General features: G+C 39.7%; 1 protein-coding gene across 1 annotated transcript in view; it reads right to left on the reverse strand.

Annotated features, from left to right (window-relative positions):
• MTMR7 (myotubularin related protein 7) overlaps nucleotides 1–2,436 on the reverse strand; it is a 61,807-nt gene extending 59,371 nt beyond the window's left edge. Inside the window, exon 1 of the mRNA XM_042811640.1 lies at nucleotides 2,397–2,436. The gene's annotated coding sequence lies outside the window, so the exon portion shown is untranslated. The remainder of the gene's footprint in view (nucleotides 1–2,396) is intronic.
• Nucleotides 2,437–19,467: the final 17,031 nt, after the last annotated feature.

Here is a 19,467-nt window from a genome sequence, read left to right on the forward strand (position 1 = left end):
GAAAGAAAGAAAGAAAGAAAAGAAAGAAAAGAAAGAAAAGAAAGAAAGAAAGAGAAAAAGAAAGAAAGAAGAAAGAAAAGAAAGAAAAGAAAGAAAAGAAAGAAAAGAAAGAAAAGAAAGAAAAGAAAGAAAGAAAGAAAGAAAGAAAGAAAGAGAGAGAGAGAGAGAAAGAGAGAGAAAAAGAAAAAGAGAGAAACTGGTCCAGGCCTCCATGGGCTCTTCCTGTGTCCTCGACAGAATGTGGAATTAGCCTCTTCAGGGCATCATATGGATGCAGAGTGTGTAGAAGTAGGGCTGGTATAAAATCTTTACGGAAGCTGGCTGGCTTAGTTGTTTTGTGAAATGTAAGCAACATAACTATCTCGGACTGAGGGTAGTTGACAATGAAGCACAATCACTGTAGTTTTTTTTGTATATTTTCTAAAGCAAATCTTAAGAACTATTTGTAGAAATCTACAGAAGTTTGGCCCAGCAGTGAAATAGAGAACGTGTGAACCGCTGATCACACCATATGCAATATAAATGATACAAAATTTCTTGGAAAATTGGATCTAAGCAAAAGATACAGGTTTAAAGATGGCACATAACAACACAAAGACAATGGAGACTTTTATTCACAAGTCAACTGCATCACTGAGCTCTGGTGTTTGCAAAACAACTGTTTTCTTAAAGACTACAGAAGGGATGAGTATGTGTGTATATATATATATAATGTATATATGCACATATGTACACGCCACATACAGTGACAGAACATTACAGAAGAAAGACAAGCAGATCCACAGCCAAAATTTTTAAAGGTATCCCCAACAATCTGATGTAGGCAGACTTTAGTAGGGAAAGGTCTTTTGTAAGTAGAGTATATGCAGGGAAAAAAAAGAGATGATGACTGCAAGATTTATTCCAGCTATTCTTAATGCTTGCTATTCTTAGCAATAATTCCCCTTAGCCAAAGACTATTCTTAGGCTTAAAACAAGTTTTTTAGAATATCTAACCCAGGGGAACAATTTGAATTATTTAGGCTGAAGAATGGGAAGCACAAAACTCTCCAACCTATGGAAACACAGAGCTACCAAGTGTCAGCCATCTCTAACAAAAATGACAAAATTCATAAGAAGAAGCAGAGTTTTATGGAGCTGATGGAAAATGCCAGAGTGAAAAGAACCAGAATTGTATGTGTGTCAGGCCTCATACTGTGGCACTTTTTTGCAGCTCTCAGACAAATTTGGCAATGATGTGTCACATAAGTAACATCCAAAGCATGACATGTTCAGAGAGCTCCAATAGCTCCCAACGCTCCCTGGAGCTTGGCCACGAAATCCCACATGGAGCTGCACATGATGCACTTTCCTACCAAGCATGCCTCAGAGCTACCCTGTGAAATATATCCAGTAAAAGTTTGCAGGCTCTTCAGCAGTTTGAAGGGCCTGGCATTGGTGCAGGCTTGTCTCCCATCAGCCAAGCTGATGCCTTCAATCAAAAAAAGGGAAAAGTACAGGTTCTCTAATGTTTGTCTTACAATGTTTATTTTGTACTTGCAAATTGCATTATTTCAGTAATGTATAGTTGTTCAGGATATAGAAGATTTATACTCAAGATACAGGAAGTAGGTGGTGGAAGAAGCAGATGTAAGTCTCAGAGTGGGGAACTGTTTTGTGACAAGTTCTTAGGTAACAGAGGGTGGATTGTTTGCATAAGGTTCCTGCCACAACAAAGATGCTCCTAATCGAATCATAGAATGTAAAAGACCCCCAAAAATCATCTAGTCCAACCATCCCACCTACCACCAATATTTCCAGTAAGATGAGAATAGATGTTTGGTGCTGCTCTCAGCAAAGCATCCCACTAAAGGAACTTGAGAAACACCAGAGTGTTCAAATAAAGGACGTACCAAGCAACAATTGAGGGTTCCAAGACCCCCCCACCACAGAAAGACTAAAAGACTGAGTATGTGCAAGGGAGTGGAACCCTATTTTAGTGATTTTAGGGAAAAATACTGAATATGTACGTACTTTCCAGGAAAGTCTTTACATATGTAACAGAAGTAATGTTTGTAAGCTGAAGATCTCTTGCACCAGCTGCACACATTAGGCAGAACAATCCCCCACGCACTGTGTGCTGCGATAAAGACTGCATGCAGCTTAATACCACACTGGCCATGAGGAGTTTCATTCCGACTGGAGTGGGCCCAGTGTCAGGGGAGGCACCCCGACTCTGTCACCCATTTAAAACTGTGTGGGAAACATTGTTTCTGGAGGCATTAACCCCTGCAGACAAGCTCCTAAGAGGCAGAATTGCAAAGCATTCAGGGCGAAACAAGGTCGGAAAACACTGGTAAATGACAGCAAGAACTAGAAAAGCGTTGGCGCTAAGCGTTTGAGGCGTGGGCACCCACCGGAGGCTGGCGGCGAGGGGCGCTCAGAAGATCCAGAGGGACGCGGCCGGAAAGCCGCTCAGGGAGACCCCGGCAACCCGCAGCGTCATTTCGCCGCTCGGCAGTGCGGGAAGGGAGGGGGGGGGGGCCTCCCGAGGGGGAGAGGAGGAGGGAAGGGCGGGAAGGGGGAGTGGGGCGGCCTCGCACGTGTGGGAAGGCCAGGCATGGGGGCTTTCTCCTTTCGCCCCTGGGAGCCCCGCCGCTAAGCCCGTACCTCCAGCGCAGCCCTTCCCGCCGCCGCGAACAGCCGTGCCCGGGCCCCGTAAGTGACGCCCTTCCTCCGCCTTTCCCTCCTTGGGAGCGGGCGGGCAGCACGGAGCCGCGCTGCTGGCGGTCTCCTCGCGAACGGGGTTGGGGGAGCGTCTACGCCAGGGACCTCTAGCCTGGCGGAGGCAGGGCACGAAGCAATCCTCGTCTCCGCCAGACCAGAGGCTTCCTTATGCGTGCGGAGGCGACGTGGCGGGAAAGGGAGACCAAGAGCTTTCTTTCAGCTGCCTTTAAAGTCCACTGTGTCTGTGGGGGTGGGTGGGGGATGTATTTTTGCGCGTTCCTCCTGCACCGTGTCACCTTCCCCACTTGGCTGCTTACGGCTGGCGGGGAGGGTGTGGGCTGTAAGACGTCGTGGCTACCTGAGGTGGAAAAGGTGGCACTTCAGGGGAGAGCATGGGGAGAGTGTGGGTTTCTGCCAGTTGTAAATCAGTTGTGAAACGTAAGGTTCTCCTGCTGGCTTTGCATGTTTAAATATAGAAATGTGATTTAAGCATATGTAATCCAATGGGTAACGCTCCTGGCAGCTGGAGAAAGCTCATCTAGTGAAATAGTATTTGAAATATAATGCGTCTGAAGCGGTAGATCAAAACCCTTGATTTTAAAATATTGGTTATCACTTTTGGTTTGTGATGCTGTTGCACTGGTTGAGTGCTGTGGATCTGATGACGATCTTGCCTCAGAGGGAACTCCATTAAATCAGGGGAACAAAACCAGTGTTGGGAGATCCACGTGGCTTGGTTCTGACAGAGAGTGTACTGTCTACTGATTGCTATGCCAGCGTTTAATGCTTCATTCCATCAAAAGTAACTCAGCTGTGAAGGTAAGAGATTTCCTGAAATTCGGGTGAGGGCTCTATCCTGTCAGGACTGAAGGACTCAGTCTAACTGCAGCATTATCTGTTTAAAGTAGAATCAGAGAATCATAGAATGGCTTGGGTTGAAAAGAACCACAATGATCATCGAGTTTCAACCCCCCTGCTTATGTGCAGGGTTGCCAACCACCAGACCAGGCTGCCAGAGCCACATCCGGTCTGGCCTTGAATTCCTCCAGGGATGGTGCATCCACAGCCTCCTTGGGCAACCTGTTCCAGTGTGTCACCATCTTCTGAGTGAGAAAAACTTCCTCCTAATATCTAATCTAAACCTCCCCTGTCTCGGTTTAAAACCATTCCCCCTTGTCCCATCACTGTCCACCCTTGTAAACAGCCATTCCTCCTCCTGTTTATATGCTCCCTTCAAGTACTGGAAGGCCACAATGAGGTCTCCCCGGAGCCTTCTCTTCACAAGCTAAACAAGCCCAATTCCCTCAACCTTTTCTCATAGGAGAAGTGCTCCAGCCCTCTGATCATCTTAGTGTTCCTCCTCTGGACCCACTCCAAAAGCTCCATGTCCGTCCTGTACTGGGGGCCCCAGGCCAGGCAGCAGTACTCCAGATGGGGCCTCACAGGAGCCGAGTAGAGACGATCACCTCCCTCTCCCTGCTGGTCTCCCCTTTTTTAATGCAGCCCAGGCTTTCCGGGCTGAAAACACACACTGTTGGCTCATGTCCAGCTTCTCATCTACCAGGACCCCCAAGTCCTTCTCCATAGGGCTGCTCTCAAGGAGATCTTCCCCCAGTATAAATAACTGGGATTGCCCTGACCCAAGTGCAGCCCCCCTGCACTTGGCCTTACTGAACCTCATTAGGTTTTCATGGGCCCACTTCTCCAGGCTGCCAGGTCTCTCTGTACATTAATACCCAACCAGTATTTATTTTAAAAGCTTTCAAGCCCATTTCTCTTTGTATTCTTCCTTAATAAAACCAAAACAAAATACATTAGGAGGCGTTCAAATGTTTCGGAAATGGGGAATGTAAGACAAGGGATCATGGTATACAGAGCTTGTTTATATTGAAAGAAGCTGATGATAGTTTGTTTACTCTAGAAAGACAAAATAAATTCTATGAAAAGTTCATGTAGACATTGTGCAGATTCAGTACAAAGTGGATCTTGGATCTGGATTTGGATTACACAGTGTGGAAAATCTTTTGAATTCTGGCTTGTGTTACCTACCTGCTCCTGTAAGCAGATGTCCAGTGCTGTAGTTGGCTCCACTTGATACTAACCCTGTCCACACAATTCTTCTGAACCCCACTGGACTCTTGTATAGACAGAGACAGGAATAAAGACACCCCATAGATGTGTAAGTCGCTATGACAATATAATTTGAAATGCACTGCATTTTTTTAATTACTCATTTTTAGCCTGTTAGTATCCATTGTGCTGAGGGCTATCCATGCATGGAGTTGTCTTTTGTCCATCTGTTGCTATTTGAAAATAACTTGAGATTCTTTGAATTTGGATGAAGACCGGTCACTTTGTGAAGTTCAAATGCAGTGAAGTTTTCATCCTGAAACTCAGTAAATTGGCTGGAGTAAAAATGACCTCAGTAAAAGATGTATGGAAATGTATGGAAAGGTAATATGAAGATTTAGTTCCTCCTTATGTGCCTTGATTGTTTTTTGTTGTTGTTTTTTTTTTTTTATTCCATTTTGCAGTAAACAATGTTTAGAACAGAAGAAAATTAAGGGGAAAGAGCAAATGATTAAAAAAATAATAATAAAAAATTAAGAAAAAGCTGAGCTAAATCTCATTCCCTAAGTTATTGTAGAGGTTTTAAGATGGTAAAGTTCTCTAAGCTTTGCTAGTATAGCTTTTGATCATTTTCACCCGAAGTGATCTGTAAGATTCATTTTGACATCTGCCCATTATAAGACAAGTATCATTCTGACATAAAAAAAAAAGCACACTGTGTACTTCTGTTAGTTGCTGTTCTGTTTTTAACTAGAATACTCTCTTGCTCATAGAAGGACTTAATTCAGGGTAGAAGCGTTCAGGGATCTTCTATGTGGATAATAGTAAGTTGGATGTTAATTTAAAATATAGTCTGTGTTGTTTTAGCAGGCTTCCAATTCTGTCTTTGACTTAGCGTTTCATTTTGATACTGACTTTATCAATTTTCTACCATTTCTTCTTTTTCCTTCCACCAGGTTTTTCATCAATGACATGTTTGGAAAATATTCTATCAACTATAAACTTTTGCAAAGAGAAGCTAGGGGAAATAAAACATCAGGATAGGCCTGGGAGTAGGCAGCAGGAGGGAGTGATGAGAAGAGAAGCCAAGCAGCAACAATGACCGCTGCTGGCCTAGCAGCTTTGAATTCAGTAAAGTAGTGGGTCTTTCATTTTCCCTTTTTCCAGGGGAATAGTAGCTGTTACAGTCAGTTTGTGATCAAACTCAGTGAATGGTATATGTGCATCAATGGAAACATCTGTGTAGGTGAAGAGGATCAGGGAGTGGGAAGAGATTGTTCAGTACTGCAGTCTCTTGGCCTTAAATTTCTTTCCTTTCTTTCCAAAATTGTAAAGTTTTGAGATCCTAGTGCTGGTATGTCCCAGACGGGTAAAAATCTCTTAATGCCATATTACCAAAAATGTAGAAAACTTTGTATTGCCATTTGTATGTATATTTGTGACTGTAAGTAAGAACATCGTTCACATTATTCACGTCAGTTTTCTATGTAGTAGAAAATTACTTTAGATGCTATTGAAATTTTTAGAAAGCATAAAAAAAAAAAAAGTGGTGTCATATTTCTGTATCTGAAAGTTCTCCAATATCTGAAAACATCCACCTTCCTAACACTTTTTCTATTTATCACACTGCTTTTGTGCTCCTCCTTCACCGACACCATACAGTTCTGATTCTGTCGTGTCAGTTCTTCAACCTTCTGTGCATTGTCCAGTTGGGATAAGAATCTTGCTGTATGAATTAGTAGCCAAATGATTTAGAATTGGTAGGTCCAGTGGCAAAGCTGCTGGAAGCAAATGGTTGAACTTTCAGGTAATGACAAAAGTGTACTCTGCTGGAAAATGCATTCATTTGAGTGATCTGCCTCTACAACTCCAGTGAGATTTATAAAGGTTACTAGTAAAAATGGGATCTTCTGGGATTTTTAAGTTTTATCATTGAGGACAGTCATCCGAGAGCCACATCTTGCTTGATTTCAGTGGCGTAATTTAACCTAGTGGGTGCACTTTTAAGGAAGTGCACTGAATGTTGTCATTGTCTCCACAAGTTCAGAATTGCATTGATGTAGAATGAGAGATTTCAGAATGTATTTAGGATATGGATGGAGAAATGTATTGCATGTTCTACACCATAGAATGAGCAGTTAGCTCCAGGCATCTTGTAATATTTAGCCGAAGAAGAAAAGCATAATTGCCTTGAATAAAGCATTCTACTTGCAAAATGATTGTTGCGGACTTTTAATGCCAGAATGTGATCTGGAGCAACTTTTTACACTGGTGTCCTTTAGTTCTATCAGTCTCACTTAAGCTTCAACTCCAGTAGAAATAAGGGTGTGCAGTTTGGGGGTGTCTTAAAAGTGGAGTCTAGTGACTGGTGTTGGATCTAAGTACTGGATGCAAACAGGGGAGAGATGCTACTGGAACAGCACACAAAAAAGCTGTCATATGTGTATTTTACTTGCCATGGCCATTAAGAATCTGTCATAGACTGTGTAGGCTCCCACATATTTGTGTTGCTTCACAGAATTGCAGAGTTTGGAAGGGACCTCAAGACATCATTGAATCCCAATCCCCTGCTAAAGCACGTACCCTAGTACCCTACAGTAGGTTGTGTGCGTTTGTATATCTGTATGTGCATACCCACTCTATGTTTCAAAGAATTAAGCATCAAACTAGAGTAGAATATTAGCGTGGTTAAATTTATGGACAGAGACTGTATATTTTATCTAACTTCTTCACCAAAACTTGTTATGAAATGACAGAATTCTTTATTAGTATCTCAGTGCCTGCATACATCAGATAAGTTAACCAGTCACACAGAAGAAGGGGAAAAAAAAAAAAAAGAAGGAAACAGTAGTATATAAATTATCACATTGTTGTTCTGGAGTCCACAGAGTCCTTCTATTCGACTTTTTCAACTACCTTTTCCTATCAGAACTTGTCATTAATATAACTGATCCATAAAAGCCTCCATGCAGTTGCTAGAGAAAGGTAATGTCTGGTGCTTTGGTTCCCCAGGACAACTGGTCAGAAATGCAGCAGAGTGAACACGACAGCTGCTGTTTCTGATAAGTAATCAGAATGGGCAGTTAATGTTGGTGAGCCACAGTCCCCTGTGCCAGTAATGGCAATGTCTTTTTTGCCTCTGTGATGTGTTGCTGGTTTCATTAAATTAGCTCATTTCTGAAAATAGTTTTGCCATACGTACCTAATACCAGAAGGAGATGGTCCCTGGAGATGTGAAATGTGTAGGTGTGGTACTTGGGGACACGATTTAGAGGGCAATACTGGTGGTAGGTGGGCAGTTGGACAAGTTGATCTTAGAGGTGTTTTCCAACCTTAATGATTCGTTCAGTTGTGTTGGTTGCTAGAATTATGGTGAGCTGTAGAAAGGCTTACATCTGCTGTGGAAAAGTGTTGCACTGGCAAAATCCAAGTAAATAAGTTTTCCTTCCAGATTTTCTACAGGGAATTTAATTACAAATAATTTGTCAATTTTGAGATTAAACTGGAGGAGAAAACAAACTGCACCAAGTCATTTTACTATACTTTACTATTGTCTTCGTATATAATGCACATCTCTTCATCTGTGCTTTTCGCTTTTTCAGAAGTGTTATTTTCTGGGAAATACCTGGAATAAATATATTTTTGCTGTAAAGAACATTCTTCTCTATATGACTTTGTTTGGGGATGGGAAGTTGGGTTCAGTACAGTCTGATCTTTACTTTCATTACTCTGAAAACAGTGAGCTGGTGGATAACGTGTTTTGTAGCTGTGTGAATTCATGTAGCTAATCCCTGGTCCTAAACTATTTTGTTTGAAGTTAGCTATTTCTGTGTTTGAAGTTTGATTGCAAGCTGTTTGACAAGATGAGAAAGCGACTGTGTTTATTTTATTTGTGCAGCACCATGTGCATTGTGGTTATGGAATAAATAATAATTTAAAAGGAATTTAGAAGGAAGGGATTATTTATTGCCCTTTCTTCGGTTTCATTAGATTGAGAAACATCTCCATATTGGTTAAAGAAAATGTAGCATTTGGATATTGTGAAGATATCTGATTACTCTCACGAGGACTTAAATTAATTCCTTTCAATTTGGTGTTTATGCACAATTTGTTATAATGCGGATTTTATTTTGCTCTTGTATATTTTTGGACCATCATGCAGTCGAGAGAAAACAATAGGATGCAACTTGTCATGAAGTGCTTTCAGCACTGTGAGTTAGGTGAAGAAGCTTGTGGAAATATAGAATTAGTATGAACGTGTGGTTCTTTTCAAAAGTACATTATTTTGGTGGGCTTCTTGGGAGAACTAAGCTGTATTTTTTATCCTTGTCAAGTTAGTCTAAATTGTTTAATGGTTTCTAGTGACTGCATGTTGTTGGGAGCAGCATTTAATTACTTTCTTCTGCTGCGAGGATGTAAAGAGGGGGAAGAACTTTCAAGGGTGTTACTGAAGAACTGTGTATCATGAAACATCAGTTTTATTGTGTGGAAATTGAAGGCTAGAAAAAATCCTTATAGCTTTTTGCAGTGCTTGTTACAGGGTATTAAGTTGTATGTTCTGCAGTTGTTTTTTGTCCACAGCAATGTTTTTACTCTGGAAACAAGAGATATATTATACCTGAGCATTGCTTTCCAAACTGTATCCGTTTCTTTATGTAGACTTGGCAAGGAGTGCTGGGAGGTTAGGGGCAAGGAGGTGAAAGAAGGCTTCTGCAGGTGGAATAAGGCTTTCTCCTGTTCCATAGGGAAGTGTTGGGTTTGGATTTACCTTCTGGCTTGTTTCTGTAAATTACTTTCATGGCTTTTTTCTTTACATCAACCAAGGCCTGCAGAGACTCCTTTATATTTTTAAGATGAGAAGTTTTTGGAAATTAAAATGTACATGTTTGTACATAATTTGGAAAAAAAAAAAAAAAGAAAAAAAGCAATCTTTCTCTTTATTTGTCCCATGAAATTGCAATTTTTGTTACAGTGGTAGAGCTTGAACTTGAAAAATATCATGTGTACTATATTATAGCAAGTTATTCTTGCTATGAGGCTGTCTGGTAGAATGACTGTCTTCCATCAGCAAGGCACTCCCTGTTTTTTTGCACAGTGGAGATGGAAGACACTGGGGGACAGATCAGCCCTGTAACTTGCTTTTACTAAATGAAAGAAATGTGTTCTAATTGTTTCAACATTTATTAATGTTGTCCCAGATCAGATGCATATTTTCAAAGATATTCTTTAATACTCATAGCCATTCATTGTAGTCAGACACTGCTTCTGGGTATCCAGCCCAGAATTGTTTTCAAGCTCCCATGTAGTATCCAACTACTAGAAATATTTTATGTGACCATTTTAATTTATTAGAAGCATATGCCTAATTCTGAGATAATGAGTTTCAACATCAGACTTAATAACCCAATTTTATATCTAATTGTCCAGATATAAACTTTTATAAGCCTCCCAGAAAGTCTGTAGTACTCTGTAAAGCCTTCTGTGTTGTTTAATTGCCTGTGTACTCCACTTCATTAGTTGTCTAAGTAAATAACTTTGATTTGTATCAAATTTAAGATTTTTTTTTTCTGTTTGACTGTTTTTCTGTCCTGTGTGGTAACAGATGGGTTGCACTTAGTTCAATGAACCGGATGCAAAAAGAGCAGAATTTGCAGTAAAATGATGTTGATGTTGTGTTTTCACCCGCACACAATAAACTAAGTCAACTTTTTGATACGTAAGGGGAACTTTTACACAATTTTGCTGTTACTAATTAGAACGTATCCACTATGCTCTGGGAAACAGGCAGCTTTCTCCATCTTGATGTGCTCACTGGTCTAGTTTGTGCATTTCTTTCTGAAGCAGTGTCAGCATAAGCAGCTCCTATGTTCTGCTCCAGGCTGCTATCTTTTGTTCCCGCTTCAATAACCACCTCTCAGTGCCTGCACGGTTGTTTGTGGTACTGTGCAATAAACTGGGTTAGGAAAGGTTTGGTTTTTTTTTTCTCTTGAGATAATTTAGATCACGAATCAGTTCCCTCTTCCATTTTATCCCGTGACCGCATACATGGCTGCGCTCTACCATCCAACTATGGATGCAGAGAAGAGACTAAGCAATAGAAACTGCTGCTACAAGAAAGTACTGAATATGCTCTACACAGCTGTATAATATAGAATAATTTATCTTCTCTGGTTTCCTTCCTTTTTTCTTTTTCTTTTATTTTTTTTAATCTGGAGGAAGCATTAACTGCAAACCTTTGGTCACAGGAATGTTTTATCCCTCAAAATTCAGAATTAAGTTTGGGCATTTAGAATCATACTTCTGTGGAGTCCAATTCCATAGTTTAATTCCTTTGGACAGGAACTAGAAGAAGTAATGCATTTTAATCAAGAAGATGGCATTCACCAAGTGCATCTTTGCTGGTACTGTCTTCTTTATTTTTGGTGGCTGGAAGGAAACTTGAAAATTTGAGAAAATAAAATTGCATTTTGTACTTTGACTTCTGCTGTGTACAGTAACACAGGACTCTGAAAATCCACAGCAGGATACCATGCAACACTGAATTTCTCAACTTTGCTGAATGCAAATCCTTGAAAAGATCATTTGAATTGAGAGGGAAAACCAGTTGTTAGTAGGGCAGCTTCTTTCTAAGGTGACAATCTTGCAAGGGTTATGCACAGATTCTTCACTTGATGTGAAGACAAATCTCTTGAAAAGTTCACCAAAAGTCTGAAGAACACCACCAGCAGTATGGTATAACAACTTTTTCACAGTGCTACTTCCATGAAGAGGTGTTCTTGTAGACAACTGACATGACTGCTGGCTTGAAAATGAACATTTGCATTTCTCCTGGAATCTTGGCAAGCAGGATTTCAAGTAAAACAACAAAAATCTCTCCACATAACACAACTTGTCCAAGTTTGTGAATTGAAAAGCCTATAGAAGTCATCTGCCTGGATGTAGAATTTAATCAACCAGGGAAATTGCGTAAGGCTGCATATTTTACCACAAACTCCTTTTCTGGGGGCCCAGCAGATGTCCCATCTGAAATATTGAAGTCCTTGACATTCGTATTTTTTGTGACTGATGCAGTTCTGATGGAGTTCATTTGGCTTCATTCAGTGCTGTGTCCCAGGTTGATTACAGGGCAGAAAGGAAAGATAAGTTCTTGAGCACGTACTCTGAGGTAGGAGCCATCACAAGAAACATCTTCTAGCCTCCGGAGGCCAAGTTTGTCATTGTACCAGCCTTCAAAAAGTGGAAAATTGGGACTTACTGCAGAGCAAAGCCCTATAGCTGTTGAAATCATATCCAAGTCTGCAAAATGAGAAGCAGACTGTACCATGCATTCAAGCTGGTGTTTCAGGGTACATCCCCACACTCAGCTGTATAGTGAGCAGCAGCTGACTATCCTAGTCAGAAAAAAGTGAAAATCACAAGAAGTTTTGTCCCATCCTGCATAGATTGTTTTACTGGGTTTTGTTACTGATTTGAACATTTAGAGAGGCTTGCTCTTCTTTTGTACATATCATTGAAGACTGTATCAGAAAAGTGGATCTGAACCTTCTGCCACTTCTGGAACCTTTCTCATTACTTAAGCTAGTATGCTAGCCTTATGTTGTGTTCTGTACTATGAAAATTTAAGCAATGCCATCAGCAGAATTCTACTTAGAAAAGATGTTAGAAAGGACGTTTTTAGTAGCGGTAGAATCACAGAATGGTTTGGGTAAAAGGGACTCTGTGACAAATTAGCAAGCAAGTCAGCATTCAAAGAAAAACAATCCAGAGAATAACCAGAGGGCTGTTGTTGTACAGCAGTGGGAGTGTGACCTCTCTCTCTGTGACTTGAGGCTTGTGCAGTATAACAGTGAGCTTTTGGATGGTAGGAGGAAGGTGGTGCCTGCATGCCTGCCTCAGCCTATTTGCTGTGCTTGGATAAGCAAATGACATGTTTTAAAACATTTGAACAAAGGTGGATAGCAGCAGTATGAAGTTTATATCAAGAAGGAAATGGGAGGTATCTACTTCTAGACTGGTTGGAGTGTGTTAGGCACTGTTGTGGAGCACATGTTCCAATTTCCTTTGCTCCAGAAGGAAGGTTACTGATGTGCCACAGAGTGGAACAAACTGCAATGAATGGCCATGAGTACTGAAAGAATATCTTTGGAAATATGCATCTGATCTGGACGAAAGTGCTAGTGTAAATATACCAGGGATAACTTGGCTCTGTATACCTGCTGCAGTCTGATCACTTCACTGATGGTGATACAAATGTGGTTTCACTTGTATAAGCCTCTGTTCTTTCTGATTCCATTTCAAACCCAATCTTGGTTCTTAGTTCTGCATCTAGTCCTGGTCCAAACGTGTCTCACTGCTGCTTTCTAAGTTCTGGGGCTGATGGACTTACTCTTTGTTGATGGGAATGGTAGGAAGTAAAAGTAAGATTGTAGCACTGTTTGATTACCTATCTCTGTTTATCTTGGCAGTAGCCCATCAAAAATGAGCAAAGTATGGCACTGTAAAGTCTAAGACAATAAAAACTCTTCTAGTAGATTGCTCTTGATGCATATGAGTGCTCTAATGAAATGTAGTACTCAAAGAGGAGAACTTCCTATTCTAGACTGAGAGCCCACCTTCAACTGACGGAGCATTGTCAAAAAGAAAGCATAAAGTTGATTTTTCTATGGATTGCATTTGCTGTGTAATGCAAAACGTTGGATCTGCATAACCTAAAAAGCTCCAAAGAAAGAACCCTTTAAGAATTTAGGTAGGGAGCAATCCTGTTGAGTTCTTTGGCAGAAAGCTGACTGAAAGTATTTCTGCAGGAAGCAGGCAGCCAAACTTGAATTGCAAGGCAAAGAAACCCGGTTCCTGGCTTGAATCAACTGAGTGATATATGAAAGGCAAACTTTACAAACTGTTTTCATTCTTGTTTGAATGTGCTCATAACAATGGCTGTACTGGAGCTGACAGTCAGGAAAATGGATGACACATCACTAGGAAGACATGAAGCCACCATCCCACATATTTCACTTGGATTTGGTTGTTTCTCCTCTGCCTTTCTCATACTGTTAGTTTTGCTCAGATTAAGCTTTTGGGCTGGCCTTGATTGTGAGCTGGGTATTACTGCAGGATGAATAATTGCAGTCATATTTTTAATCTTAGCACAGCTGAAAAGCTTTTTGTTTTATTAAGAAGTGTGTTTACAGAAACAATTTTTGCCATGTGGGTGCAATCTGTTGTAAATTCAGGGACTTTTATAACAAAGCTCATAATTTTGAAGGATTTCAAGCTTTTGATTACACATAACTGAATTTTTGGATCAGGGATAACAAATTATTATTATTATTATTATTATTATTATTATTATTATTTTTAAGAAAGAGGATGACTCTTCCACTCTTCCTTCCTCTCCTGTTCTGGAGCTAAAACAGCTTGGCAGTGGTGTTTGTATGTGGTTCCAGTTAAACCAGTTTTGAAACACAGTTTCAGGCCAGACTGGAGTAAGGCCAAAGCATGTTAAAACTAAGTTTGAAAACTTAATTTGAAGCTAAAATTGTAGCTGTAGTGAGAGAGACCAATGTTGAACTCAGATGAAATGTTTGTTTCTTCCCTCTCCTCCTTTTTCTCCTCTCTCCAGTTAGGCAAGCTGTGTGATGCTGCTGGAAGCTGCCTCTGACTTTTCATGAATCTCACAACTCTTCTGCCCCAGTCTCGGTGCGGTGTGCATCTACCTCACTCTTTGAGGAGTAGCTGACTTTTAAATTGTATTATTATTAGCTGAAAATCCACTTACCTTAATAATTAACTTGTGTGGAGCCTATAGCACTGCAGATACCTGATTTTTTTTTTTTTTTTTTTTTTTTTTTTGCTGTGCCATTTCTGGTAAAGCATTTGAATCAAAGGCTGTTTCTATCTCCCTTGAAACCTAGTGTTGTACAGACATAGCTATTTACAACTGATTTAGTTTATCTGCTGTTGACTTTAGAAGTTTGAAAGGATGACTGCAGGATATTATTTTTCAAGTCTGAGTAAAAGTGATTGTGCATCTTTTTTTCCCACAGTGAAAATGTCTAGACTTTTCTGAACCTTTGTAAAGCTGTTATCCAGACAAATTAGTTCCATGAATTTGAACCACATCAACCTCAAGAATTATCCAAATAACTGGGGTCACCAAGTCATTTTACTTTTAGCTATAATACAAAACACTGCTAGTAATCTGAAAAGCTGACAGATACGAAAAAAAAAATACTCATCAGCTACAGTTTTTTTTTTTTCTTCTTCTTCTTCTTTTTTTTTTTTCTTTTTTTCTTTTAGGAAAGTTTTCAGTTCATCTGAGTGTCGAGATATTTCCCAGCAAAATGGGTATTCTGTTGCAAAATAATTCAGGCTGTCTTCATTCATCAATATTAATAAGCGTAGGTGCCATGAGGAATCCTTTGTGGCCGAAGTCTAAAGCCAAGCATACGAGTAACAGTCAATGTAATCCCCAATTATATTTTTGGAAGATGTTCAGTTAATTTGAGGGACTATCATGCTCCAAACTGCCATTAGCTTCTCTTTAGATATTTTGTACTGCTTCAGAATTTGTACCTATGCCAAAATTAAGTCTTCCATATCCTAGGCTTTTCATCTAGCTTTGTGTGTGCTTCCGAATGGCCTTTTTCCAGCATGTACTTGTTTTTATGCTGTCCCTGTATGCCATATACTTAGTCTGATAAACTTCAGAGAAAGAAATCCTCTGGACACTGCTTGCATTCACTTGAAAGACGTCTATGTACTCTCTTTTACCTAGGCTTCTCTGAATGTGCTTTGGTTTAGATCCAGACAGTCAAGCCTGTGAACGTTGTTTTGTTTGTCTGGTCCTTTGTGGGAGAAAGGGGAGAAAATAAAGTAGTATGAATAAATCGTGATAAGCTGTTTCAGAAAGAATCAGACTCATTGTTTTATCAATTTCCCCAACTGAAGGTTAGCTTTCAAGCTTTGAACCTGTTAACAGAACACAACTGGCATTGTATGAAATAGCTTTCTGGGATGCTTTTTCTGATTGTTTTCAGGGCCTACCTTACAGAACTTTAGGAACAAGTAGAATGAAAGACAATTGGAAATTACTTGAGCACTTGAAGGAGTCGTGATATTGTCATCACATCACTGATCCCAGTGTGTATTTTACAGTTCAACGCCTCTCTGCTTTTTCAGAGGCGTTTTCTGAGATCCATGTGTAGGTCGTGACAAAATTTCAAATGGCACGCATTCATACAGGTATCACAGCAGAGAGAGAAGTTGTATTTCAAACAAAACCAAACACAATGGATTTTTATTCTTAAAGAGTAGCTGTCTTTGATCTCTTTGATCTCTGAGCTCATTTTTTCTCCCATTCCCAAGTTTGGGTTTAACAACTATCAGCATTTCTATATGAAACATAGCAGTCCAGTGTTGAGCCAACTGTTGTCTTTTGGAGGGAAAGTAAGTTTTTCAGCTGTGGACAATTCACCCACTTACTCCTGCCTGAACTAAAACATCCTTCTAAACTTATTGGTATTATTCCTAGCTGTTGATTAGTTGTCTGCAGTTTGTGGTGGGTTTTGTAATTCCCATCAGAAAACCCATCTTTTTAAGAACGGTTTTGAAGATAATGTAACAGTTCTATTGCTTTGGAGATTGTGTTCATTTCTCTTTATAATTGTAAGGAATTTCAGAGAAAGTGAAACATGCCTTGTGAAGTTTTATCTCTCCTGCTTAGAAGATTACAAAGTTTATATTCAGCTATACTTACTAGAGTAAGTAAATTGACTCAGAAAAACCCACAGGCTTATCACAGAACTGAAGGGGTTGGAAGGGCCCTCTAGTGATCATTGAGTCCAACCCCCCTGCAAAGCAGGCTCCCCACAGAAGACTGCACAGGTAGGTGTCCAGGTGGGTCTTGAATATCTCCAGAAAAGGAGACTCCACAACCTCCCTGGGCAGCCTGTTCCAGTGCACTGTCACCCTTACTGTGGAGAAGTTCCTTCACATATTGGTGTAGAACTTCCTATCATAGAATCATAGAATCATGGAATCATAGAATCATAGAATTGCAAGGTTGGAAAGGACCTACAAGATCATCTAGTTCTGCCCCTAGAGAAACTTCTGCCCCTAGATGAACTTCTAGATCATCTAGAAACTGCCCCTGTTTCCCCTTGCCCTGTCCCCACAGACTGCTGAAAAGAGGTTGGCCATGTTCGTTTGACTCCCACATTTAAGATATTTATAAACATTAATAAGATCCCCTCTCAGTCTTCTTTTCTTAAAGTTGAACAGACCCACATCACCCAGCCTTTCCTCATAGGGGAGAATGAGGAATGTCACATTGCTGGAAGAATACCACTTTCCTCTTTCAGACTTTCACTCTCAGGATTTCCAAAGGTATCTCTTTACATCATGTCAAAAAGAGACTGTAGTCTGTCAGCATCCATTTCATCTTTAAGGATCATAAGTGTGAGTTAGGATGGCTGATAGTGCTGCTGGCGAGTTTCACTTGAGTTAAAACCTCTACTGTCATTCAGAGGGAATGTAAATGCAAATGCTGTGCTACACAACAAGAAGTCATCTGTGACAGGTTTTTATAAGTAGCTGAAAAATATCAGATTTCATTAATTTTGTAATCTTCTATATGTGCAGGCTTTGGGAATAGATCCCTGACTAAATCAGTAGAAGAAGCTGAATAGTTCAAAGTGGATCTTATGGCATATCTTCAAGGTTGATTTTTGCCTCTTGCTCTAGCCGGAAATTCCGCTGTGCATAGAACTATAGCACCAGAAGACATGAAATATCCTTAATATAACTTCCTAGATCGTTGCATTTCAAATAGCAACCTGTTTGCTGGATTTGGCTCTTCAAAACTGAGTCTGTGCTGGCCACTTTCTTCTCCTGAGGCAAGGAAGGAATGGTCTGTGGCTAGATCCTACTTCTACACCTACACTTTGAACTCAAGTTCCTGTCATTACCACCAGAGCTCAGGAGAAATCAAGGGAGGAGAACAAAATTATTCCTAATTGTGATCCAGCCATAACAACAAGTGGCTGGGCCACCCAGAAATAAGCCATCCTTTTGGATAGTAGATGCTGAAAAGCAGTCCTAGAAATACTGTGGTTTGCACTCGAACACACACATGTAACATACACACACATGAACACACATACAATATTTGGAAAGAATGAAAAAATCTCTTTGGTGATAACTAGGCAAGTTATTTGCAGTGTCTGGAGATTGTGGGGTCTGATTTTTTGCCTGATTTTAAGTTTTTTTTTTTGGTTTGTTTTTTGTTTGTTTGTTTTTAAGCACATAGAATAATCAGATTGGAATAGAATCTAGTGTTTCATGAAATTTTCCCTCTGATTTATTCACACCATGACTGGAGATGAGGCTGTTTGTTTGTTGTTTTTTTTTCTGTATATTTAGAAGAAGTTTGTGATATAGAAACAAATAAGGGGAGAAGTATCTTTTTTCACCTCAATTAATGGATGATAAAAAAGATGAAAGAGGTGAACATTTTGTAAAGGAACAAATATGAGATAATTTTCTAACTAAATATGCTTTATTTTTTCTTGGCTGATGTTCAGTACTTGTTAGTCAGAGAGGCACGCCTGAGGGAATTCATAATTACCTGTGTGACACCTTTTGCTCAGAGATTGGGCATGCCTTTCAGATTCATCAGAAGTGGCCAGGGAAGAAAGTGACTAAGGGGAGGAGATCATATTAAAAGTTTATTGGGGTGATCTGTGTTCGTTGTGAGTAGAATTAAAAGTCATAAACTTATAGGACTTTCCCAAGGCTCAGAAGAAAAAAAATTGAAAAACTGGATTTCACCAGATCTCCGTGTGTGAGAGAAAATGAGCTGTCCCTGCAGTTAGTGATGAAAATAGTAAATAAAACAACAACATTATAGAAATTATCATTTCTGCAGGCATTTTCCAGCATAGGAAATTATTGTTAATGTGATACGTCTGGAAATTTCTAATTGAAAGATCTTAAAATAAAACCCAAATATCCCCTCAATGACAAAAAGTCAAAATAGACTGAGAAAGAGATTATGTATTCTTGAAGTTTCTATATATAAATATGTATACACAATCATAGGAGGACTGGACTATTAATTTGTAGTTGGTTAATTCAAATAATAAGAAAATAATGTGCTTGCTACCTTCTTAAGTTTCCATAATAAACAAATATACATGCTCACTAGTATGTTATTACACATTTGGCATTTGTCTTGGAGTGATGTCATAAATGCATTTTTAGGTTTCTTTGCTTTGATTCGAGATGGTGTGAGTTCCACAAGCCTCATGAAAAAGTAGAAGAGAACAGTTTTCAGTAACTAATATCTCAAAAAATGTTCAGTGCTTTAGTATTTTGGATTCTGGTCAGTCTTGCTTCTGTATATGCAAGAGAAACATTCCCAGTAAGGTCTTAGAAAAGTCACTAGATGCTTTTTAGCAGAGGTTTGATCTACTATGGATAAGATATGCCTCTAATGGGAGAACACTGCAGTATGTGGGAATCAAGAAAGGAAACGACTGGGCATTTTAAAACCACTAGAAGAATCTCAGAAGTTTCTGGGAGGTTGATTTAGCGTTTTTAAAACTTGTATGAATTAATACTCCAGAAATTTAATGAATTTCCTTAAAGCATCCTGCGGAAGCATTTGTCCATGTAGACACCTGTGACTGACTT

This window comes from Centrocercus urophasianus, unplaced genomic scaffold (assembly GCF_019232065.1).
Source record: "Centrocercus urophasianus isolate 14NV4802_14NV808 unplaced genomic scaffold, USGS_Curo_1.0 seq_13, whole genome shotgun sequence".
In the NCBI taxonomy this organism is placed as follows: domain Eukaryota; kingdom Metazoa; phylum Chordata; class Aves; order Galliformes; family Phasianidae; genus Centrocercus; species Centrocercus urophasianus.